The sequence below is a fragment of the Pseudophryne corroboree genome, chromosome 7, assembly GCF_028390025.1.
Source record: "Pseudophryne corroboree isolate aPseCor3 chromosome 7, aPseCor3.hap2, whole genome shotgun sequence".
In the NCBI taxonomy this organism is placed as follows: domain Eukaryota; kingdom Metazoa; phylum Chordata; class Amphibia; order Anura; family Myobatrachidae; genus Pseudophryne; species Pseudophryne corroboree.
In genome coordinates, this window is record NC_086450.1 from 416,262,739 (window position 1) to 416,290,161 (window position 27,423).

Consider the following 27,423-nt stretch of genomic DNA (forward strand, 5'->3'; position numbering starts at 1 on the left):
ATGATGGCGTCTCGCCTCAACAAGAAACTGGACAAATATTGCGCCAGGTCAAGAGATCCACAGGCAATAGCTGTGGACGCACTGGTAACTCCTTGGGTGTACCAGTCAGTGTATGTGTTTCCTCCTCTGCCGCTCATACCAAAGGTATTGAAGATCATACGGCAAAGAAGAGTAAGAACAATACTAGTGGTTCCGGATTGGCCGAGAAGGACTTGGTATCCGGAACTTCAAGAGATGCTCACGGACGAACCGTGGCCTCTACCTCTGAGAAGGGACCTGCTACAGCAGGGTCCCTGTCTTTTTCAAGACTTACCGCGGCTGCGTTTGACGGCATGGCGGTTGAACGCCAGATCCTAAAAGGGAAAGGCATTCCAGAAGAAGTCATTCCTACCTTGATTAAGGCACGGAAGGAAGTCACCGTGAAACATTATCACCGCATTTGGCGAAAATATGTAGCGTGGTGCGAGGATCGGAGGGTTCCGACGGAGGAATTCCAACTGGGTCGTTTCCTACATTTCCTGCAATCAGGATTATCTATGGGTCTCAAATTGGGATCCATTAAGGTTCAAATTTCGGCCCTGTCAATATTCTTCCAAAAAGAATTGGCCTCTGTCCCTGAGGTCCAGACTTTTGTCAAGGGAGTACTGCATATACAGCCTCCTGTGGTGCCTCCGGTGGCACCGTGGGATCTAAATGTAGTTTTAGATTTCCTCAAATCCCATTGGTTTGAACCATTGAAAAAGGTGGATTTGAAATATCTCACATTGAAAGTGACTATGTTACTAGCCCTGGCCTCTGCCAGGAGAGTATCTGAATTGGCGGCTTTATCTTATAAAAGTCCTTATCTAATCTTCCATTCGGATAGGGCAGAACTGCGGACTCGTCCGCATTTTCTCCCTAAAGTGGTATCAGCATTTCATCTGAACCAACCTATTGTGGTGCCTGCGGCCACTAGCGACTTGGAGGACTCCAAGTTGTTGGACGTTGTCAGAGCCTTAAAAATATACATTGCAAGGACGGCTGGAGTCAGAAAATCTGACTCGCTGTTTATATTGTATGCACCCAACAAGTTGGGCGCACCTGCTTCTAAGCAGTCGATTGCTCGTTGGATTTGTAACACAATTCAACTTGCACATTCTGTGGCAGGCCTGCCACAGCCTAAAACTGTAAAAGCCCACTCCACAAGGAAGGTGGGCTCATCTTGGGCGGCTGCCCGAGGGGTCTCGGCATTACAACTCTGCCGAGCAGCTACGTGGTCGGGGGAGAACACGTTTGTAAATTTTACAAATTTGATACCCTGGCAAAGGAGGACCTGGAGTTCTCTCATTCGGTGCTGCAGAGTCATCCGCACTCTCCCGCCCGTTTGGGAGCTTTGGTATAATCCCCATGGTCCTTTCAGGAACCCCAGCATCCACTTAGGACGATAGAGAAAATAAGAATTTACTTACCGATAATTCTATTTCTCGGAGTCCGTAGTGGATGCTGGGCGCCCATCCCAAGTGCGGATTATCTGCAATACTTGTACATAGTTATTGTTAACTAATTCGGGTTATTGTTAAGGAGCCATCTTTAAGAGGCCCTTTCTGTTGTCATACTGTTAACTGGGTTTAGATCACAAGTTGTACGGTGTGATTGGTGTGGCTGGTATGAGTCTTACCCGGGATTCAAAATGCCTCCCTTATTGTGTATGCTCGTCCGGGCACAGTACCTAACTGGAGTCTGGAGGAGGGTCATAGGGGGAGGAGCCAGTGCACACCACCTGACCTAGTAAAGCTTTACTTTTTTTGTGCCCTGTCTCCTGCGGAGCCGCTATTCCCCATGGTCCTTTCAGGAACCCCAGCATCCACTACGGACTCCGAGAAATAGAATTATCGGTAAGTAAATTCTTATTATTCCAGTGTTTTTAAGCGCTGGGTGTGTGCTGGCATACTCTCTCTCTGTCTCTCCTAAGGGCCTGGTTGGGGTTTTGTCCCCTTATAGGTTAATCCCTGTGTGTGTGGGGTGTCGGTACGTGTATGTCGACATGTCTGAGGCGGAGGGCTTCTCTAAGGAGGAGGTGGAGCAAATGAGTGGTGTGTCCCCGTCGGTTGTGCCGACTCAGGATTGGATGGACATGTGGCATATGTTGAATGCAAGTGTGGCATCTTTACATAAAAGGCTTGATAAGGCTGAATCAGGGGGGACATCAGGGGGTCAATCCTCGGATTGGACCGACTCACAGGGCCCGTCGGGGTCTCAAAAGCGTCCCTTAACACGAGACACTACTACCGACACGGATTCTGATTCCAGTGTCGACTATGACGAACTAAAATTGCACCCTAGGGTGACTAAAACCATTCAGTGTATGATTGTGGCAATAAGGGATGTGTTGCATATTGAGGATGAACCCTCGGTCCCCGACACAAGGGTACACATGTTTAAGGGAAAGAAACAGATTATTAATTTTCCCACATCTCATGAATTAAATGATTTCTTTGGAAAAGCTTGGGAGACTCCGGAAAAGAGACCGCAGATCCCCAAAAGAATTTATATGGCATACCCCTTCCCTAAACAGGACAGGGAGATTTGGGAATCACCCCCCACTGTGGACGAGGCCCTGACGCGCTTGTCCAAGAAAGTGGCGCTACCGTCTCCTGACACAGCGGCTCTTAAGTACCCTGCAGATCGCAGGCAAGAAACTACCTTAAAGTGTATTTCTCTGACGTCCTAGTGGATGCTGGGGACTCCGTAAGGACCATGGGGAATAGCGGCTCCGCAGGAGACTGGGCACAGCTAAGAAAGATTTAGGACTACCTGGTGTGCACTGGCTCCTCCCACTATGACCCTCCTCCAGACTTCAGTTAGAATCCTGTGCCCGGCTGAGCTGGATGCACACTAGGGGCTCTCCTGAGCTCCTAGAGAGAAAGTATATTTTAGGTTTTTTATTTTACAGTGAGATCTGCTGGCAACAGACTCACTGCAGCGAGGGACTAAGGGGAGAAGAAGCGAACCTACCTAACTGGTGGTAGCTTGGGCTTCTTAGGCTACTGGACACCATTAGCTCCAGAGGGATCGACCGCATGGAACCGGCCATTGATGTTCGGTCCCGGAGCCGCGCCGCCGGCCCCCTTACAGAGCCAGAAGCAAGAAGAATCCGGAAAATCGGCGGCAGAAGACATCAGTCTTCACCAAGGTAGCGCACAGCACTGCAGCTGTGCGCCATTGCTCCTCATACACACTTCACACTCTGGTCACTGAGGGTGCAGGGCGCTGGGGGGGGGCGCCCTGAGCAGCAATAAAAACACCTTGGCTGGCAAATATATCACAATATATAGCCCCAGAGGCTATATATGTGATAAATACCCCTGCCAGAATCCATAAAAAAGCGGGAGAAAAGTCTGCCGAAAAAGGGGCGGAGCTATCTCCCTCAGCACACTGGCGCCATTTCTCCCTCACAGCTCCGCTGGAAGGAAGCTCCCTGGCTCTCCCCTGCAGTCTACACTACAGAAAGGGTAAAAAAGAGAGGGGGGGGCACTAAATTTAGGCGCAATATACATATAGCAGCTATAAGGGGATATAATTTAGTTAATCCCTGTATTATATAGCGCTCTGGTGTGTGCTGGCATACTCTCTCTCTGTCTCCCCAAAGGGCTTTGTGGGGTCCTGTCTTCTGTCAGAGCATTCCCTGTGTGTGTGCGGTGTGTCGGTACGGCTGTGTCGACATGTTTGATGAGGAGACTTATGTGGAGGAGGAGCAGGTGCCTATAAATGTGTTATCACCCCCTGCGGGGCAGACACCGGAGTGGATGGACTTGTGGAAGGAATTACGCGAAAGTGTCGACTCCTTACATAAAAAATTTGACGACATGCCAAATGCGGGGCAGCCGGCTTCTCAGCCCGTGCCTGCCTAGACGTCTCAAAGGTCATCAGGGGCTCTAAAACGCCCGCTACCTCAGATGGCAGACACAGATGTCGACACGGATACTGATACCAGTGTCGACGACGAAGAGACTAATGTAATGTCCAATAGGGCCACTCGTTATATGATTGAGGCAATGAAAAATGTTTTACACATTTCTGAGGTACCCCAGGTACCACAAAAAAGGGTATTATGTTTGGGGAGAAAAAACTACCAGTAGTTTTTCCCCCTTCTGAAGAATTAAATGAAGTGTGTGAAGTAGCGTGGGCTTCCCCCGATAAAAAATTGGTAATTTAAAAAAAATTACTAATGGCGTACCCTTTCCCGCCAGAGGATAGGTCACGTTGGGAAACACCCCCTAGGGTGGATAAAGCACTTACGCGCTTATCAAAAAAGGTGGCACTGCCGTCCCAGGATACGGCCGCCCTAAAGGAACCTGCTGACAGAAAGCAGGAGGCTCTCCTGAAAGCAATATATACGCACACTGGTATTATACTGAGACCAGCTATTGCTTCAGCATGGATGTGCAGTGCTGCAGCTGCATGGTCAGATTCCCTGTCAGAAAACATTGACACCCTAGACAGGGACACTATATTGCTAAACGTAGAGCATATTAAAGACGCTGTCTTCTACATAAGAGATGCACAGAGGGATATTTGCCGGCTGGCATCTAAAATAAGTGCACTGTCCATTTCTGCCAGGAGAGGGTTATGGACCCGGCAGTGGACAGGTGATGCAGATTCTAAAAGGCACATGGAACTTTTGCCTTATAAGGGTGAGGAGTTGTTCGGGGATGGTCTTTCGGACCTAGTGTCCACAGCAACGGCTGGGAAGTCAGCATTTTTGCCACATGTCCCCTCACAACCAAAGAGAACACCGTATTATCAGGTACAGTCCTTTCGCCCCCAAAAGAGCAGACTGGGTAGAGGCGCGTCCTTTCTGCCCAGAGGCAGAGGTAGGGGAAAAAAGCTGCAGCATACAGCCACTTCCCAGGAACAAAAGTCCTCCCCCGCTTCTTCTGCTAAGTCCGCCGCATGACGCTGGGGCTCAACAGGCGGAGACAGGTACGGTGGGGGCCCGTCTCAAAAACTTCAGCAATCAGTGGGCTCACTCAAAAAGTAGATCCCTGGATCCTTCAAGTGGTATCTCAGGGGTACAGGCTGGAATTCGAGACATCTCCCCCCCGCCGAAATGGAAAAAAGACCGTAAACACTGGGCTTGATAAGCAGCCTGAATTCAGGTGGTAAAAAGTGTCACCAACACTCCAAAACATAGACCAAAAGAAATAATTACCACACCATATCACAGGCGCTTCTCGTATAGTGTTCGTAGGGTTGCTACACTCCCCAGATTGAGGAGTGGGCGTGACCCCAAAGAGTGGTCTACTAATAGTAGACAATCGGCATTTAGAAATGGAGCGGATCACCGATCAGATGTACTGTCTCCGTTCCCAATGCGGTTCTTATGGTTATGAGCCCCTTTTTTCCTCGTTCATTCACCAATGGAATATGTGGATAAAGGATGGCTAAATAGTGTATTACCTGTCAAAGTCAGAAAAATATCTCTATGCACACTGCCATATTTGCACCTCACACTGGTCCGCGCTGCGCATGCGTGCGCTTTCCCGTGATAGCGCATACCCGCTGTTGCGTGCACCCGCTCGCACTCGGTATGCGTATTTACGGTAAGGAGTATGTAGTCGTAGCGTGCGACTCAATAGTTACATATTTTCACAATTAATGTAGTTTGTAGATCATGGTCCCTTTGATAGATTCTGAAAGTTTGGTTAATATAGCATGTTCCTGAACAGAGGGATTCCTCTTTGTATTGTGCGAAGGGTCTAACAGGGGTCATACAGTGGTGTTTGGTACCCATCGGAAGAGTATTTAAATAGCAATATTCCGGTGTTGGTTTGGAGCGGATTAATCGCTCGTGCGAATAGTTATGGACATAAGAAGTTATGTCCATTTATTATTATTTGTTCTTACCTAGTCATGCACCTGAACAGTTGGAGACAGGTATCAGTGGGTCTCAAATAGCTCTTTGACCTCAGAGATCCCCCAAACAATAGTTTGCATGTTGGGAGGGCCTCATATCTTCACATGCATAAGGTAAGCACAGGAATAGTAATTGAAGATCAATTGTACTCCAAATCAGTATCTTTCCCGCAGACGGAGTACAATAGCCTTTAATTACACTGAGCTTTGAGACTCAATGAGGAGGGCCAACACCTGTGTTTACGAATGGATTAGGGTTTGTATCCAGGAGAATGAGGGCTGAGATGTCATTGTCTCAACTGAAAGTGGACATCATGAATATAGAACAAAGCCCAGAGACAAGGTTCTGTTTTGTATTCGCCAAACAATAGCTCTCCAGAAGACAGGAATGTGTTAGTCATCACCCATTGTGTTGCATAACCAAGGCCACTGATACAAGACAGCCCACCTGTATGAATCAACCTATGACCTTTTGTTATAATGCGAAGCCGAATTCCTGTGTCCAATGGACGATAAGATTGTAGGGACCATTGGATTGCATTGTGTGTGGAGCATGAAAGACGGGCCTGTGGCATCCAGCTTACACTTCTCTTCAAACGATTATCATTGCTGATAATCGGGAAGCTGGATGTCCAGAGGCGCTTGCGATCGTTTCCCCTTGTGCGTAAGTTTCTCTCCGTAATCATATTGTCTTACTGTGAGCCATTTCTCTCATCTCATATCTCTCTCTCCCCCTCTCTTCTCTTTCTCTCGTATTTTCCCTTGATTAGTATTGTATTGTATTGTATTTCTTGTATAGTTATTTGGTTAGGAAGTCTCTGTTATATTGTAGTGTATCATTTGTACTGTGATTCCTTTTTGCAAGTATATTAGTTATAATACATATAATAGGCTTTGGACCCTAAACAAGTATCTGTGTATTTTCTCATAGTGTTAAGTGTTCACAGAGCTTCGGTGACGCTCAAGCAGCTTTGTAGTTAATCAGGTTACACCAGGTTGCACTTACACATTGTCTCTACATAAAGGTATACTGTGTATCTCATTGTTAAAGGTATAGATATCAAGGTATAGCGTTGTGAGCGTCTGCGCCGCTGGTGATCTCCTCGTGGTCTCGAGCGTCCGCTACGCCATAGCGAATCATTACGTTAGTCACAGCCAATAGCGTGTCTGCCTGTGATCTCTGGGCCGTGAGCGAAAGCAACGCTTGAGCGTCTCGCCTACGGCTGAGCGATCGATACGCAACTAGCGTACCCTTACGGTACTTCTTACGTAGTCAGCGTACAGTGTTCTTAGACCTCATAAAGGGTTGTTTATACGATAAAAGAATCCAGCTTTATCAATTGGGGGCCGTCCAGTCCTTCACATATCTGCACTAGGTAGATCAGCAGACATTATCCCTCAGCAAAGGGCGGGAGGTTGTCTCGCAGTGCTGACGGGATAAGCGTCTGCTTCGCTTAGATAAAGAGTGCTGAAGGAATCCGGGAACCGGAGGTAAGAACAAAACGCTTGTGTCTTTTAAAACTGTATTTTTCTTCTGTCTTGCGTATACACGCACGTATACATCTGTATTTCCTTTTCATTTAAAATTTTCGTATATCACTATCCTGTTTGCCAGTTTTATAGTTGATAGAAAAGTGCTAAAAGAGATTTGCTGTTATTTCATAGTTTAAGAATAGAGGTAATAGTTAAAGTATAGACCAACACACGGTTTGCCTGGGAGATAAGGCGAAGTCAGTGTGGTGTGCGGTAGATGATCAGGGATCATCTACATTGATAAAAGTATAAATTGTGTTACGGTGGATCTTTGCTTTGCGTACACGTGTCCCTAACTGAGACTTGCGTACGCAATCCAAAGGCCGACGCACGCAGTGTACATTACGCAGCGTAGCGTCCGGTTACGCCCACGTAGCTCAAGTCACGATAAGTTGATTTTTAACGCAAAAGCGATAAGTAGCGCAACGCGGTAAATAACGCAAGGCGATAAATAGCACAAATTGATTTCAGCTTTCCAAAACTTAGTTTAAATACCTTACTTTACTGTAATACCTCTGGGGAGAGCTATCAGAATACGGGAAATGATTTTTTTTCTGATCAGAAAACTATAAGAATGATATTGGGTTGAAAACGGTATGAGTGTATTGAATCCCGCTTCGTGGACTTTGTGATCTATGTGATAATCCCGCTTTGTGAACTTTGTGATCTGTGTGGAACGTGATGAGCACGATCTGAGTGAAAACGTGCAACAGAGTGTGATAAAGTTTTCGTTGTATTACGCTCTGGCTGATTTGGAGCACAGTAGGGAGACTCCAATGATCCTACCATTTATGGGCAACAAGTGTCTATAAGTGGTACGATTGGACCGCACGGTTGTATGTGTGACCAATAATGCAACGTGATATGAGGTCGTATATCCATGCGTAAATCTTGCCCTCATACGTGTTGTAGGGAGCACATGCAAGCGTGATTTGTGTAAAAGAAAAAGGAAGGGAATTTTCTCAGGAAAATCTCTAGAGATAGGGCCTGCAACGGCTACACGTGTCTGCTAGAAGGCGGAACGGAGATACCCGGAGCAGAAGAAGTTCAGTGGAAGAGCTTTAAGGATTTCCAACGAAGTTCTGTGTTTGGTGCATTTTAGGAAGTTTTTCTGTGTTAAAAAGGTCCACAATGGCAGCCAAGTGCACAATACAGAGACGGTCGGAGGTCAGGATTCAGACTCCAGAGGCTTGCAGACCCCGAGGGTCTGCTCGGTTAGTAATGTGGGGGAAATATGGTCCCCACTCTGAGACCTTTTGTGATGAATGGACACGAATGACTGCGGGGGATAAGGTACCATTTCCCGGGATAGGTAGTTTTGACTCAGAGGTGTTGCATAATTTAAGGAGAAAGATATGTCTCATTAAATCAGCAAAGAGACGAATCAAGCATTATGATTGTTTACAGATATGGCAACAGGAGAGTGAAATGCAAAGAAATGTAACTTACTTACCTAACTTTCATCTTGAGAGGAGAGAAATGGCAATGGAGGGGATTGTGGTTGCGGAGAAAAGCACAAGGGTGAACAATAAAAACGCTCTTAGCAACTGTAGTATAGATGATAAGAATAAGTGTAATAAATGTAACAAAGATAATTGTAATACTGTTGAATGTACAACTATTAACCCATGCAAGTCGCACCCCATGTTAAACTTTCCTCAGGAACACCAACAAGAAAGTGAGCCCAGAACGATGTCGGCACCATTTCCAGAAGCCATCACACAAGACATCCAGGTGGACGCGACCCAATCGGTAAAGACTGTAAACAAACCCCCTAATGGAGGGTCAGGTGAGGTCGTGTCCACAGGTACGTATGGTATTATACATCACGCACAAACAAATGTACCTTATATCGTAAAATCAATTCAGAATGACGTTACTGGACTTAATCCTGTTAGGGTAATCGCAGTACCAAATGGGAAAACTGACACTTCAGGATTCACTCCCGTCAGGAACATCGCCATGTACTGCCCCTTTTCCCGAACAGAATTAAGAACAATTCTGTCTGAATTTCCTGATCCCAGGAAAGACTTAGTTGCTTGTCAAAGATACATTAGAGTGCTAGGACATACTGCAGAGCCAAGTAACAAAGATTGGAGGACAGTTTTGAGGGCATGTTTACCCCCCGATGTTGATTCATTGAAATTTATCGCTGATTGTAAGCTAGATGAGGAAGTGCCACTAACAAACGAGTATAACCAAGATAATGTAAAAAGAATCAATCTACAGTTGAAAGAATATTTTCCTACAGTAGTAAAGTGGAATAAAATCTTTACAATAAAACAAAAAGAAGGTGAATCCGCAGAAGAGTATTTTCACCGGGCTCTGCAGGATATGGCTAGGTACACTGGTATAGATGACATTGAAACTAACGTACACCACAGAGAGGTAGCTGTGTCCGTATTAATGGAGAGCTTAAAGGACACACTAAAAATTAGGGTACAAACCTCCATACCACATTGGAGAGGTATCTCGGTGGCGGCATTAAGAGAGTCCGCTATCGAGCATGACCGAAATATCCAAAGAACCAGGGAAGCGCAGGGAGAGCGGTTGATGACACTGAACATCCAAGCACTAGAGGATGCATCAAGTCGACCGGAACCCCAGGCCCCTAGCACATGGAGAAAGCCAAGGATTTGTTACCATTGTAGAAGAGAAGGGCATTATGCCAACAACTGTAATAACCCACATAAAGTTAGACCCCCTAGACCAAGAAATGAGCAAAATTACAACACACACCATTATAATCAGAGATCAGATAGGAGGAATTTTGAGCCACACCCATGGTAGGTAGTCAAGAAAGGTGATCATTAGGACTGGAGGTAAGCCTGAGGTAACGGTTAATAAATTGGGAGGTCATTCACTGAAGACACAGGAATGACCAGGTGAAACGTTGTAAATGTATTTGTGAAGAAAAATGTTTTTCTCTCTCTCTCTATCCCCATCTCTGACAATTAGTGGTAAGAATTCACACATTGCATATCCACTTGGTCCTTGCAGAAGTCTACCAAACCCCAGCAGGACCTATCCGCCACAATGTATTTCTGGACAGATACAAACAGTGGAGTAATGCAGGTGCTGGTGGGGAGGGACTGTTCAAGGAGACCATTAGACACGTAGAAATGACAGCCTGATAATGCTAACAATGTTTTCTTAAATGTTGGAAAAAAATGTTTGATAAAAATGCTTTGAGTCTCGTTTCCTATTGTTGTTTGTTGTTGAGTTATGTAATATATATATGCACTTGAAGTGTTCTCTCTCTCTTTGTTTTTTTTTTTTACTCTCTCTTCTCACTCATGTTTTCATGGTTTAAAGATGGTATGTCACCCCTCAGTTGGACCAATGGTAATGCCAGATTTTTGCTCCTTACAGAAAGATCGCTGGTTGGGAAGGAATATTGCATCACCAGAATGTTCGTTTGGAAGACTGAGAGACAGCACCTTTGAGAGGACAGCAGAACAAGAAGAACAACAAGACGAGAGAACTTATTATCGTAACAAGTTCTCTCCCCCTCAAACTGATTTTCTTATACCCCCTTTACAAATGTCTTCTTTTCTCCTCCTGTAAGATGGACTTGCCCCAAGAGACTGTGATATGGATTTTCCCGTTAACCATGATGTTGACCAGAGCAGTCTGTTTCGGTGAGAGTACCAGTGAGGTCGAGAAAGGATCCAGAAAGGTCCTGATGACTGAGACGGAGGTGTAAATTTCCAATAGCAACCCAATCACCAAGCAAAGGCGAGTACCGGGCACGATCTAACAACCATGTTATCTGTAAACATTTTCTTTGAAGGATTGTTAGTTCAAAAAGAAAACTGTATCTGTAGGCTCTGTGATAATCTGATTGAGGATGGGTGCATAAAGAAATGCCAATCCAGTTTTAATATCCATATGGACCGGCATCCATTGAGTGACTATCACTCCTTAGTGGGTAATGTGTTAAACAAAACAGATTGTTGGGTATGCTCTCAAGTACCTCAGGGTCATAGCAAATCAGGGCTAGTACCATTTCCTTTAACGGTAGGGGAGGTACTTGAGCTAAAGGGTGGGAGACCGGTGGACAGGAGGTTTAATATCTCCAGCCCTCCTAGTTTGAAGCTACACCAATACCATGTGGATAGGTCCTTATTATGTTTCAACATCTCCAATCCCAGAAGGCCGGGAAATTGGGAAGTGTCATGGAGTAACCACACCATGACCTTTTCACACAGAGCAGATAGAATGCCTACAGATACAGAGCTTGTACGCCACATAGCCAGTAGAGGAAAATCTTTCCGGTATAGATATACCTTAGGAAATAAGATTACTAGAGTTGGAGAAGTATCACCAGGATACTGTGCACATATCGTACAGCCTGATACGTGTATTAAGCAGATGGAAGAATTAGGGTCAGGAGATTTCACCTGGAAGGTGTGTAATATGGTCATGTCCTTCTCCGTCCCTTATGTTCTCCCCGATGATGCATATTTCATATGCGGGAGAAAGGCGTACAAGTGGCTTGCCCCAAACTCTGAAGGATTGTGTTATATTGGAAAAGTATTGCCTGAAGTGATGACTGTAACACATGACAAAATGAGAGACATACACCGTGGTGCCCAAGCTCCTTATACTCACACTCATTACGAGCACCGGGTTAAAAGACAACTGTCAGAAAGGTTAGAGCATCCGGCCTCTGATCTGATCCATGAATCCACCGGGATTCAGGTTCTGGTGGCGTTAGATTTCACTCGCACCGCTCGAGGAGTGATGAATTATAGATACATTTCCGCACTCGCCAATTTGTTAGATAATATCACTGAAATGTATGATGACACGTTTAGATACACTGGAAGAGAACTTCAAGCTTATAAAACAGAACTGGTACAGCATAGAATGGTTCTTAATTATCTTACAGCAGTAACAGGCGGATATTGTGTTACATTGGCAACACAGTACGGCGTGAAGTGTTGCACGTATATCACGAATAGCACCGAGGATCCGGTAGAGGTCATAGACCAAAAGATGGATGATATTCTCCAATTAAAGTGGGAATTTCGCCGAAAACACAATCTCACTCTTGCTGCTGTAGGTAATGAGCTGACTGGTTGGGTGTCATGGTTGAACCCGCGAAATTGGTTCTCCGGTTTGGGAGACTGGGCTCAAGGAGTCATAATGGATGTTGGGAAGTTTCTCCTATGTATTTTAGGTGTTGTTATATTTATTGGATTGATATTTAGATGCGGGCAGGCTTTAATGAGGTGCAAACAAAGTACAAGAGTGATGAGTTTGAGGAGTGAGGAAACTGTAATTAACCTGGATTTGATTTATGACCCAATGATAGAAACCATGATGTAATGAAAATGCGATTATACGGTCCGTTTCTTTCACCTGTTTTTCTGCTTTTCTCCAAGATAAAAAGACCCCCGTGGACGAGGAAGTTGACGAGACGCTATACAGACAACGGATGGACCAAAGAAGGAGTTTTGACCACTTGAGAAATGGACATTTGATGAACTTTGCCATGGATCCCCAGTTTCCCTAGTATTCTTAAACTTACGCTAGCCCAACATTTTTTGTAAATCTGATGGCATTGACAAAGCTTATTGCTCATGCCTAACGAGCAAAACAGCGCAAAGAAGACGACTTTCAACTGATACCGAACAAAACTTCGACGACAGATGTACATTTACCTGACATAGAATATCATTGCATTTTCCATAAGTGTTCTTTATCTTCATCTCTACAACCCTCAGGTAATGACACACATAGTCGATAGGGAATACAGGCACAGATATCAGCAACCACATACTTCCCCCATTCATGTATCATCAACTAAAATGTGCATCCCCATTTTGTTACAACTGAAAGCCGAAATGAGCTCGGTAGAGTTTGACAGCCCATCCACAGACCCTTGATACGGGATAAGAAGGAATTCAAATGTATACTTCGCAATACCTCGAAGCTTGATTTACAACACGTACGGCACGATGATACATGACCCCCCAAACATGGACTCATACACACACGCTTCTGCTATCTCACTAGGTCATACCCTCCTCACACCTACTCCTCTCTCCTCCCCTACCCAACCATGGAAATGAATTAACCCCTGACCTATATTTTTTTCTCCTTTTGAAACGTTTTAGAAGGTGGCAGTTATTATTGACTGCCAAAGGGTAGACTGTCAAAGTCAGAAAAATATCTCTATGCACACTGCCATATTTGCACCTCACACTGGTCCGCGCTGCGCATGCGTGCGCTTTCCCGTGATAGCGCATACCCGCTGTTGCGTGCACCCGCTCGCACTCGGTATGCGTATTTACGGTAAGGAGTATGTAGTCGTAGCGTGCGACTCAATAGTTACATATTTTCACAATTAATGTAGTTTGTAGATCATGGTCCCTTTGATAGATTCTGAAAGTTTGGTTAATATAGCATGTTCCTGAACAGAGGGATTCCTCTTTGTATTGTGCGAAGGGTCTAACAGGGGTCATACAGTGGTGTTTGGTACCCATCGGAAGAGTATTTAAATAGCAATATTCCGGTGTTGGTTTGGAGCGGATTAATCGCTCGTGCGAATAGTTATGGACATAAGAAGTTATGTCCATTTATTATTATTTGTCATGCACCTGAACAGTTGGAGACAGGTATCAGTGGGTCTCAAATAGCTCTTTGACCTCAGAGATCCCCCAAACAATAGTTTGCATGTTGGGAGGGCCTCATATCTTCACATGCATAAGGTAAGCACAGGAATAGTAATTGAAGATCAATTGTACTCCAAATCAGTATCTTTCCCGCAGACGGAGTACAATAGCCTTTAATTACACTGAGCTTTGAGACTCAATGAGGAGGGCCAACACCTGTGTTTACGAATGGATTAGGGTTTGTATCCAGGAGAATGAGGGCTGAGATGTCATTGTCTCAACTGAAAGTGGACATCATGAATATAGAACAAAGCCCAGAGACAAGGTTCTGTTTTGTATTCGCCAAACAATAGCTCTCCAGAAGACAGGAATGTGTTAGTCATCACCCATTGTGTTGCATAACCAAGGCCACTGATACAAGACAGCCCACCTGTATGAATCAACCTATGACCTTTTGTTATAATGCGAAGCCGAATTCCTGTGTCCAATGGACGATAAGATTGTAGGGACCATTGGATTGCATTGTGTGTGGAGCATAAAAGACGGGCCTGTGGCGCTTGCGATCGTTTCCCCTTGTGCGTAAGTTTCTCTCCGTAATCATATTGTCTTACTGTGAGCCATTTCTCTCATCTCATATCTCTCTCTCCCCCTCTCTTCTCTTTCTCTCGTATTTTCCCTTGATTAGTATTGTATTGTATTGTATTTCTTGTATAGTTATTTGGTTAGGAAGTCTCTGTTATATTGTAGTGTATCATTTGTACTGTGATTCCTTTTTGCAAGTATATTAGTTATAATACATATAATAGGCTTTGGACCCTAAACAAGTATCTGTGTATTTTCTCATAGTGTTAAGTGTTCACAGAGCTTCGGTGACGCTCAAGCAGCTTTGTAGTTAATCAGGTTACACCAGGTTGCACTTACACATTGTCTCTACATAAAGGTATACTGTGTATCTCATTGTTAAAGGTATAGATATCAAGGTATAGCGTTGTGAGCGTCTGCGCCGCTGGTGATCTCCTCGTGGTCTCGAGCGTCCGCTACGCCATAGCGAATCATTACGTTAGTCACAGCCAATAGCGTGTCTGCCTGTGATCTCTGGGCCGTGAGCGAAAGCGACGCTTGAGCGTCTCGCCTACGGCTGAGCGATCGATACGCAACTAGCGTACCCTTACGGTACTTCTTACGTAGTCAGCGTACAGTGTTCTTAGACCTCATAAAGGGTTGTTTATACGATAAAAGAATCCAGCTTTATCATACCATAAAAACATTTTAATGTACATTTTAAAACAAAAAGTGGGTAGACAGATGGACTCTCACCGAACAGAATGGTCTACAGTTGGAGGTAGACAAACAAGCATATGTTATTGTAAGCTGAGCGTCCCCAGGCACAATCTCCAAACGTCCAGCGAGCCTTCCACGAGTCCCCCACAATGATTCCACCGACGCGTTTCGATAACTGCTGGTTATCTTTTTCAAGGTGTGTGTTTAAAACCCCAAAGGGTATGGGTATTTATACCTCACCTAATGGGAACATATCTAATCCTAATGCCAGACATAGACTTCCTAATTACTACCGGGCCTATTCACAATAGCACAAAAGTTCAATCCTGATAGTCCATTCCATATATCCCGAAGTTCTTTTCCCATCTTAATGTGTGGGCCGCGTGTTAACGGCGCGCCTCGACCTCACTTCCGGCGGAAGTCCGTCATTACGCCGGCTCTTACTTCCGGCCGTCTGTATGGGCGGAAGTGTATTGTCCGTTCATTCCCCCGATGTCCATCATGTGACCGGAAATGGGATATGATGACGGCACTTGGCTCTGGATGAACTGACAAAGTGTTTTGGAGTCTCCATCAGGCGCCATTTTGTAGAAGCCCGTTCGTATATGGTAACATAGTAAAAAAGAATAAAAAATAGGTAAAAACGGAGAATATAAAATGTAAAAATACATGCATGATCTTGGTATGACCCTGCCCCTATTCATCCCACAAAAAATCGACCCATAGGTATTTCTTTGGTAAAATGAATAAAATATTCAAAGACTTCCAACCCCATCTACCCTAATCTAGCGCTTTCTTATGATGCTGATCTATATGTATTATGTTCATGACTTAAAAAGAAGTTTAATCACAATATTAAGAAACAAACTCGACTCATAGAAACCACTTTGTCTCAAAGTCTTTGTTGAGACCCATGGGTTCCAGAGTCTTGTAAGTGAAAATGGCTTGCATCTCTGTTTTCGCTAATTTTTTGTGTGGGTCCCCCCCTCTTATATCCAGGGATATTTTCATTAATGCATAGAAGTTCAATATATTTTTAGGGTCGCACTAATGGACTTTCTTGAAATGCACCGCCAATGCATGGGTGTCCAGACCTTTTTTAATATTTCGGAGATGTTCTCCTAACCTGACTTTCAGGGCTCTTCCAGTGCGCCCAATATAGAACTTATTACAACTGCATTCGATGCAGTAAACAACGTTAGATGAGTGACATGTAATGAAGTCACTTATAACACATTTTTTACTATTGATGGTGACTTCTTCTTTCTTATTTCCAAACGTATTGGGGATATTTCTACATGCTATACATGTCCCACATCTATAAAACCCAATAGATGTTATCTTGGGTTTATTAAGAGGTACTGCATGGAGGCTATGTACCAATTTAGACTGTAAATTGGGAGCCTTCCTGTAAATGCAAATGGGTTCCTCTGGTAGATCTTGTCCAATTATAGGATCTTTCTTTAATATTGGCCAGTGTTTTCTCAGAATCTTTCTTACTGCATTATGTTGGGAGGAATAATTCATCGTGAATGCCCACTTGAACCTATCATTATTCTTACTTTTGTCTCTAGTTCTTGGGACAAAGAGCTCTGCCCGTTCTAATTTGGATACGTTTCCTAATGCAAGTTGTAGATCCTGTTTATTATATCCTGAATCTAGAAAGCATTCCTCCATATCTGATGCTTGAGAGAGGAATACCTGATTGTCCGTACAATCTCCCCCCGCCGTTTCCTCAAATCTGCCTTACCAACGACTCCATCAGAAAGGGAGGCTGTGTTAGAGGCAATTCACAAGCTGTATTCCCAGCAGGTGATAGTCAAGGTGCCCCTACTTCAACAAGGACGGGGTTACTATTCCACAATGTTTGTGGTACCGAAACCGGACGGTTCGGTGAGACCCATTTTAAATTTGAAATCCTTGAACACATATTTAAGAAAATTCAAGTTCAAGATGGAATCGCTCAGGGCGGTTATTGCAAGCCTGGAAGAGGGGGATTACATGGTATCTCTGGACATCAAGGATGCTTACCTGCATGTCCCCATTTACCATCCTCACCAGGAGTACCTCAGATTTGTGGTACAGGATTGTCATTACCAATTCCAGACGTTGCCGTTCGGCCTGTCCACGGCACCGAGGGTATTTACCAAGGTAATGGCCGAAATGATGATACTCCTTCGGAAAAAGGGAGTTTTAATTATCCCATACTTGGACGATCTCCTGATAAGGGCGAGGTCCAGAGAGCAGTTGTTGGTCGGCGTAGCATTATCTCAGGAGGTGCTACACCAGCACGGTTGGATTCTGAATATTCCAAAGTCACAGCTGGTTCCGGCGACACGTCTACTGTTCCTGGGGATGATTCTGGACACAGTCCAGAAAAAAGTGTTTCTCCCGGAGGAGAAAGCCAAGGAGCTGTCATCTCTAGTCAGAGGCCTCCTGAAACCAAAACAGGTGTCGGTGCATCACTGCACGCGAGTCCTGGGAAAGATGGTAGCTTCCTACGAAGCAATTCCATTTGGCAGGTTCCATGCCAGAACCTTTCAGTGGGACCTGTTGGACCAATGGTCCGGATCGCATCTTCAAATGCATCAGTTGATAACCCTGTCTCCAAGGACCAGGGTGTCTCTGCTGTGGTGGCTGCAGAGTGCTCATCTCAGAGAGGGCCGCAGATTCGGCATACAGGACTGAGTCCTGGTGGCTACGGATGCCAGCCTTCGAGGCTGGGGGGCAGTCACACGGGGAAGAAACTTTTAAGGACTTTGGTCAAGTCAGGAGACTTCCCTACACATAAATGTTCTGGAACTGAGGGCCATTTACAATGCCCTAAGTCAGGCAAAAGCCCTGCTTCAAAACCAGCCGGTTCTGATCCAGTCAGACAACATCACGGCAGTCGCCCATGTAAACCGACAGGGCGGCACAAGAAGCAGGACGGCGATGGCAGATGCCACAAGGATTCTCCGATGGGCGGAAAATCACGTCTTAGCACTGTCAGCAGTGTTCATTCCGGGAGTGGACAACTGGGAAGCAGACTTCCTCAGCAGGCACGACCTCCACCCGGGAGAGTGGGGACTTCATCCAGAAGTCTTCCAACTGATTGTAAACCGTTGGGAAAGGCCACAGGTGGACATGATGGCGTCCCGCTTAAACAAAAAGCTAGAAAAATATTGCGCCAGGTCAAGAGACCCTCAGGCGATAGCTGTGGACGCTCTAGTGACACCGTGGGTGTACCGGTCGGTTTATGTGTTCCCTCCTCTTCCTCTCATACCCAAGGTACTGAGGATAATAAGGAAAAGAGGAGTAAGAACTATTCTCATTGTTCCAGATTAGCCAAGAAGGTCTTGGTACCCGGAACTTCAAGAATTAATCTCAGAGGACCCATGGCCTCTGCCGCTCAGACAGGACCTGCTGCTGCAGGGGCCCTGTCTGTTCCAAGACTTACCGCGGCTGCGTTTGACGGCATAACGGTTGAACACCGGATCCTAAAAGAAAAGGGTATTCCGGAGGAAGTCATTCCTACGCTCATTAAAGCTAGGAAAGATGTAACCGTACAACATTATCACCGCATATGGCGAAAATATGTTGCGTGGTGTGAGGCCAGGAAGGCCCCAACGGAGGAATTCCAGCTAGGTCGATTTCTGCACTTCCTACAGTGGGCCTAAAACTGGGTTCCATTAAGGTCCAGATTTCGGCTCTGTCGATTTTCTTCCAAAAAGAACTGGCTTCACTGCCTGAAGTTCAGACATTTGTCAAGGGAGTGCTGCATATTCAGCCTCCTTTTGTGCCTCCAGTGGCACCGTGGGACCTCAACGTGATGTTGGGTTTCCTAAAGTCACATTGGTTTGAGCCACTCAAAACCGTGGATTTAAAATATCTCACGTGGAAAGTGGTCATGCTTTTGGCCTTGACTTCGGCAAGGCGTGTGTCAGAATTGGCGGCTTTGTCATGTAAAAGCCCCTATTTGATTTTCCATATGGATAGGGCAGAATTGAGGACTCGTCCCCAGTTTCTTCCTAAGGTGGTATCAGCTTTTCACTTGAACCAACCTATCGTGGTGCCTACGGCTACTAGGGACTTGGAGGACTCCAAGTTACTGGACGTAGTCAGGGCCTTGAAAATTTATGTTTCCAGGACGGCTGGAGTCAGGAAGACTGACTCGCTATTTATCCTGTATGCACCCAACAAGCTGGGTGCTCCTGCTTCAAAGCAGACTATTGCTCGCTGGATTTGTAGCACAATTCAGCTTGCGCATTCTGTGGCTGGCCTGCCGCAGCCTAAATCTGTAAAAGCCCACTCCACGAGGAAAGTGGGCTCTTCTTGGGCAGCTGCCCGAGGGGTCTCGGCTTTACAACTTTGCCGAGCTGCTACTTGGTCAGGGGCAAACACGTTTGCAAAATTCTACAAATTTGATACCCTGGCTGAGGAGGACCTTGAGTTCTCTCATTCGGTGCTGCAGAGTCATCCACACTCTCCCGCCCGTTTGGGAGCTTTGGTATAATCCCCATGGTCCTTACGGAGTCCCCAGCATCCACTAGGACGTCAGAGAAAATAAGATTTTACTCACCGGTAAATCTATTTCTCGTAGTCCGTAGTGGATGCTGGGCGCCCGTCCCAAGTGCGGACTGTCTGCAATACTTGTATATAGTTATTGTTAACTAAAAGGGTTATTGTTGAGCCATCTGTTGAGAGGCTCTGTTATGTTCATACTGTTAACTGGGTATAATATCACGAGTTATACGGTGTGATTGGTGTGGCTGGTATGAGTCTTACCCGGGATTCAAAATCCTTCCTTATTGTGTCAGCTCTTCCGGGCACAGTATCCTTACTGAAGTCTGGAGGAGGGTCATAGTGGGAGGAGCCAGTGCACACCAGGTAGTCCTAAATCTGTCTTAGCTGTGCCCAGTCTCCTGCGGAGCTGCTATTCCCCATGGTCCTTACGGAGTCCCCAGCATCCACTACGGACTACGAGAAATAGATTTACCGGTGAGTAAAATCTTATTTTATTCTCATACGGGTGCTGTGCTAAGACCGACAATTGCGTCGGCATTGGTGTGTAGCGCAATTGCAGCTTGGACAGATGAGCTGACAGATCACTTTGATAATATGGATAAGGATACTATATTCTTAACTCTAGCCCATATAAAAGACGCAGTCTTATTTATGAGGGATGCTCAAAGGGACATTGGATTGCTAGCTTCTAGGGCCAATGCCATGTCTATCTCGGCGAGAAGATCCTCATGGACTCGCCAATGGACGGGTGATGCGGATTCCAGAAAACATATGGAAGTACTACCCTATAAGGGAGATGTATTGTTTGGGGATGGGCTGACGGACCTGGTTTCCACAGCTACAGCAGGTAAATCAAATTTTTTACCATATATTCCCCAACAGCAAAAGAAAGTACCACCCTATCCGATGCAGTCCTTTCGGTCGCACAAGTCCAGAAGAGGTCGGGGATCCTCTTTCCTTGCCAGAGGTAGGGGCAGAGGCAAAAGAGCACCTGCTTCGGCAGGTGCCCAGGAACAAAAGTCCTCCCCGGCTGCTCCAAAACCCACAGCATGACGCTGGGGCTCCCCCGAGGGAGTCCGCACCGGTGGGGGCACGTCTTCGACTTTTCAGTCAGGCCTGGGTCAGATCAGACCTGAATCCCTGGGTGTTGGAAATAGTTTCCCAGGGTTACAAACTGGAATTCGAGGAGGTGCCCCCGCGACGATTTTTCAAATCGGCCCTACCAGCTTCCACATCGGAAAGGGATGTAGTGTTAGCTGCAATTCAAACGCTGTGTATACAGCAAGTGATAATCAAGGTTCCCCTGCACCAGCAGGGAAGAGGTTACTACTCAACCCTATTTGTGGTCCCGAAACCGGACGGTTCGGTCAGACCTATTTTGAATCTGAAATCCCTAAACCTGTACATAAAAAGATTCAAATTCAAAATGGAATCACTCAGAGCGATAATAGCCAACATGGAGGAGGGGGAGTTTATGGTGTCTCTGGACATAAAGGATGTGTACCTTCATGTCCCCATATATGCCCCCCATCAGGAATACCTGAGATTCGCTGTACAGGATTGTCATTACGAATTTCAGACGTTGCCGTTTGGACTTTCCACGGCCCCGAGGATTTTCACCAAGATAATGGCGGAAATGATGGTGGTCCTGCGCAAGCATGGAGTCACAATTATCCCATACTTGGACGATCTCCTGATAAAAGCGAGATCAAGAGAGAAATTGCTGAGCAGTGTGGCGCTCTCTCTGAGAGTGCTTCAGCAACACGGTTGGATTCTAAATCTACCGAAGTCACAGTTGATTCCGACAACTTGACTACCGTTCCTAGGTATGATACTGGACACGGAACAAATTAAGGTCTTCCTCCCAATAGAGAAAGCCCAGGACATCCAGAACATGGTCAGAGACCTGCTAAAACCGAAAAGGGTGTCAGTTCACCAATGCACTCGAGTTCTGGGAAAAATGGTGGCGGCCTACGATGCTATTCCCTTCGGAAGGTTCCATGCAAGGACTTTTCAATGGGACCTTCGGACAAGTGGTCGGGGTCCCATCTGCACTTACATCGGAAAATAACTCTGTCCCCAGGAGCCAGAGTGTCTCTCCTGTGGTGGTTGCAAAGTGCTCACCTGCTGGAGGGTCGCAGGTTCGGAATTCAGGATTGGATCCTGGTTACCATGGACGCGAGCCTCCGAGGATGGGGAGCGGTCACACAAGGAAAAAATTTTCAGGGACTTTGGTCAGACCAGGAGTCCTGTCTACACATCAATGTGTTGGAACTCAGGGCCATTTACAACGGCCTTCGACAAGCGGAGAGTCTTCTTCGAAACCTACCGGTTCTGATTCAATCAGACAATGTCACAGCCGTGGCTCATGTGCACCGCCAAGGCGGGACAAGAAGCAGAGTCGCGATGGCGGAAGCCACCAGGATTCTTCGCTGGGCGGAAAATCATGTAAGCGCTCTGTCGGCTGTCTTCATTCCGGGAGTGGACAACTGGGAAGCAGACTTCCTCAGCAGACACGATCTCCATCCAGGAGAGTGGGGACTTCATCAAGAAGTCTTTGCAGACATAACACATCTTTGGGGAACTCCTCAAATAGACATGATGGCGTCACGCCTCAACAAAAAACTTCGGATGTATTGTGCCAGGTCTCGGGACCCTCAGGCAGTGGCTGTAGACGCTCTAATAACACCGTGGGTGTTCAAATCGGTCTACGTTTTTCATCCTCTTCCTCTCATCACAAAAGTGTTGAGGATCATAAGGCAAAGAAGAGTACAGACGATACTCGTTGTCCCAGACTGGCCTCGAAGGGCCTGGTACTCAGATCTACAAGAGATGCTCACAGGAGATCCCTGGCCTCTTCCTCTGACCGAAGACCTGTTGCAACAGGGGCCCTGTGTGTTTCAAGACTTACCGTGGTTACGTTTGACGGCATGGCGGTTGAACCCCGAATCCTAGCGAAAAAGGGGATTCTGGAAGAGGTCATCCCTACTTTAATAAAGGCTAGGAAGGAGGTGACGGTTAAGCATTATCACCATATCTGGCGAAAGTATGTGTCTTGGTGTGAAACCAAGAATGCACCTACGGAAGATTTTCATCTGGGTCGTTTTCTCCACTTCCTACAGACAGGAGTGGATATGGGCCTGAAATTAGGCTCTGTTAAGGTACAGATTTCGGCCCTCTCGATTTTCTTTCAGAAGGAGTTGGCTTCTCTTCCAGAAGTCCAGACGTTTGTAAAGGGAGTGCTGCACATCCAGCCTCACACTGGTTTGAACCGCTTAACAAGGTTGAGTTGAAATTTCTTACTAGGAAGGTGGTCATGTTGTTGGCCTTAGCATCAGCAAGGCGAGTGTCAGAATTGGCGGCTTTATCACCCAAAAGCCCCTACTTGATTTTTCATGTGGATCGAGCTGAATTGAGGACACGTCCGCAATTTTTGCCTAAGGTGGTTTCTTCGTTCCATATGAATCAACCTATTGTGGTGCCTGTGGCTACAAGTGACCTGGAGGATTCCAGATCCCTGAACGTAGTCAGGGCCTTAAAGATTTATGTAGCCAGGACGGCTAGAATTAGGAAAACAGAGGCTCTGTTTGTCCTGTATGCTGCCAATAAGATTGGCGCACCTGCTTCGAAGCAGACTATTGCTCGCTGGATCTGTAATACGATTCAGCAGGCTCATTCTACGGCTGGATTGCCGGTACCAAATTCGGTTAAGGCCCATTCCACTAGGAAGGTGGGCTCTTCTTGGGCGGCTGCCCGAGGCGTCTCGGCATTACAACTTTGCCGAGCGGCGACTTGGTCGGGATCAAATACTTTTGCTAAATTCTACAAGTTTGATACCCTGGCTGATGAGGACCTAGCTATTGCTCAGTCGGTGCTGCAGAGTCATACGCACTCTCCCGCCCGATTGGATGCTTTGGTATAAACCCCATGGTCCTTACGGAGTCCCCAGCATCCTCTAGGACGTAAGAGAAAATAAGATTTTAAACCTACCGGTAAATCTATTTCTCCCAGTCCGTAGAGGATGCTGGGCGCCCGTCCCAGTGCGGAAACTCTGCAAGACTTGTATATAGTTGTTGCTTAAATAAGGGTTATGTTACAGTTGACATCGGTCTTGGACCGTTGCTGTTATTGTTCATACGGTTAACTGGTTTTGTATGATCCAGGTTACGTGGTATGCTTGGTGTGGGCTGGTATGAATCTTGCCCTTGGATTTCTAAATCCTGCCTTGTATTGTCCATCTCCTCTGGGCACAGTTCTCTAACTGAGGTCTGGAGGAGGGGCATAGAGGGAGGAGCCAGTGCACACCCATAGTCAAAGTTCTTTTTAGGTGCCCTATCCTGCGGAGCCCGTCTATGCCCCATGGTCCTTACGGAGTCCCCAGCATCCTCTACGGACTAGGAGAAATAGATTTACCGGTAGGTTTAAAATCTTATTTTTTCTATGTGGAAAGGTCACCCGGGTTGAAATTCCCGGGGGTTCGACGCAGGAATTTACCAGGGTTAGGGAACCGTGAATTTCGACCCGATTTGACCCTTTCACACAGATGAAATTCCCGTTTTGATCCGCAAATTACCGGGTCAAAGTTCTTGGCCCAGTAATTTGCTTCTCTGTGTGAAGGGGGGGGGGGGGGGGTCAAAAAGAGACCGGCAAAACGACCGGGCACTGAAATGCCAGGTAATTGCCGGGATTTCTGCCTGAAAAGGGTATTATTTGAAAATATGATTATGTACAGAATTAAAAATATTTGTGATTTGGGGAATGGCGTATATGTGGCATGTATCTAGATCCAATGTATATTTTAATTTCTTTTGCCGTTTCTCTACTGATGACCATTCTGTTGCCCCCTTAGGTTTCCTGCACCTGTTTGGCATACGCACTGCACTCTACAACTATATTGTTGGTAACTGTCTCACCTATAAAAGCAAAGCTGCTGTGAGCTTTAGACCAGGTAGTATACCTAAAGTTTAACACCAATGTGCAATTGTAATGTGTATGGTAATTATTTTGAGCAATAGAGTAGGACCTGCAGTAAAGTGGGGTCCCTTGCCGGGGGCTGCAGGCTTAAATGCATTGATCAATACATGAAATAAAACTCCACTGTTTATTACTGTTAGTTTATATAGTGAGTGCATAGCCCCTGTGATTTCTAGTTAAACAATGTGGTCACATACCGTGTGATACCCCAAATCTAGGAATGGTGAGTGCTGTGGATTCGTGTTTTTTGTTTATTAGATTCATTTTTTAATTTACTCTTTCTGTGATCTCATGCACCCTGTTTTAACTTATTTATTATAGCTTGTGTCAGCTGGTTTCCTAGGTGATTTTCCAACATGTGTGTTGATAACTGTCTCACTTTCAAAAGCAAAGTTGCTGTGAGCATTAGACCAGGTAGCATACCTAAAGTTTAACACTAATGTGACAGCTATTTTTATGGTAATTATTTTGAGCAATAAAGTAGAACCTGCCGTATAGTGGGGTCCCTTGTCGGGGGCTGCAGGCTTAAGTGCATCGATCAATACATGAACTAAAACTCCACTGTTTATTATTGTTAGGTAATATAGTGAATGCAGAGCCCCTGTAATTGCTATATATATATATATATATATATATATATATATATATATACATATATATATATAACATGAGTAGTGTTTATTCTGCGCCCGGAAGTTGCTGACAGCAGCCGCCTGGTTCTGGAGCTGCTGAGGGTAGAGAAGACATGTTGGAATGGGCAGGTAGGTTCTCAATGTGTGCACTTATACTCCCATTCATGCAGTCCCCTGTTGCGCAGCGAGCAATAACACCGATTATTGTTCTTGTAGTTCTGTCTTAGGGACCCCGTGCCTGTACGGACCCCGTGAACAGTGGAAGCGTCTGAATCTGTATCGAGAGGCTGTACAGACCCTGCTGAAGAGGGAAGCTGTGTACCGCTGCTTCCGCACCCCTCAGACTAGAACTGCTGGGGCAAGAAGCATTTAGGAGTAAGCAGACTCCTAGGTATGAGACCCCTGCAGCAGCTGTTTCCATGCTTGCTGTGTATAACTTGTAAATAACTGAGCCCATATGTGTCACCAAGCTCCTATTAGACACAAAATGAAAACACGCCCGGTACATAGTAGCCCCTCCCCCTTTCAGCCACCGTATTTAGACTTAATCGTTGCATGCTGAGTGTGGATTCCCAGTGATATAAAGATTTCATAAAGACAAAGAGATTCTACATTACTGGAAACCAAATAACAGAAACTTAAGCATAAGTCTAGTTTTGCTAGATGTATTCTGTTTGAAACTTTTTGCAAAATTTCGCAGAAGTCGAATCAAAACTTGTTAATATTATAGTGTTGCTTCTTACTGATATCCATAGTCTGAACGGGATGTAGTTATGTGCCGGTCACAATACCGTCGCTTACATCCCGCCGCATCAAAATCCGACTAGGCACCCATAGAGTGGGTATAGAACCTGTGGCGAGCACAGCTCCCCACCGAGCCCGCAAGGGGCTTTGTTGCGCGCCCCCCTGCAGGCATTCTAATTCCCAGGATCCTGGAGTCGGTATGGTAAACGGCGGGATCTCAAGCGCCGGTCACCCATACCCAACCCATCCGAACGTTATTTTTACACCACTACAATCAAAATTGTCCTTACCAGGAAATAATTACTTGCAAATCAGTCTTAAGAATGTAAACTAATGCAGATTAACTTACTGCAAATCAGTCATCACTGTGTCAGAATTCACAAAAGAGTCAAAGTGTGTGAACACCGCAGGTAATTGAATACTCCCCTAGGTGTGTTTATTGTTTGTGATCAGTTTCCTTTTTGTTTGTGCTGAAGCTACGACAACCGCTGCAGACATCTGACCACAAATCATGTGCAGGAAAAGCTGACGCAGAATTTGCCATTTGTGGTCCGGTTCCCGTTGCCTAGTGGCACCCACGATTTCCAGGACTTGGTCTATGGTTGGACACGGCATGATGTGGCAAGTGTGGAAGGAGACCGGTGATCCTGAAAGGAGATGGCTTCCCCACTTATCACTTGGCCAATGTGGTGGATGATAGTAAAATGGGTGTGACGCACGTGCTGAGAGGAGAAGAGTGGCTGATCTCCACCACCAAGCACCTACTGCTTTTCCGTGCTCTGGGCTGGCAGCCCCCATTATATGCTCACCTCCCGCTCTTGCTTAACAAAGATGGCAGCAAACTGTCCAAGCGATGGGAAGATATATTTATCCAACTCTACACCCAGAACTGATACCTGGCTGACCAAATTAATAAAGCGTGTGATCCTAGAGGAGGTTGGGGTTATTATATAGTTAGTGGAGGTAGAAAAAAAGACAGATTTCTGAAGTGCAACCTTTCCTAACTTATAATTGTGTTGTGGCGGACAAAACAAAACCACAGATCTATTCATTGGGGAATATGGGTGTCAGAGCAGCGTATCGGGTGGAGAGTCAGTCGCAGCCATTTATATGATGGAGCTATGATTACATTGAACTGAAAGATTTCTCGGTGTATGCTCCCTCTTTGTCCTTGTTAGGTGCATAATGGGTTCTACAGGGGGCAGATAGGTGTTCTCTCTGGTTCTATCAGCAAT

The 27,423-nt window shown here is 45.8% G+C and overlaps 1 pseudogene; it reads left to right on the forward strand.

The window, feature by feature from the left end:
• Positions 1 to 27,423, forward strand: part of LOC134944232 (nondiscriminating glutamyl-tRNA synthetase EARS2, mitochondrial-like) — a 35,876-nt pseudogene that overhangs the window by 6,902 nt on the left and 1,551 nt on the right.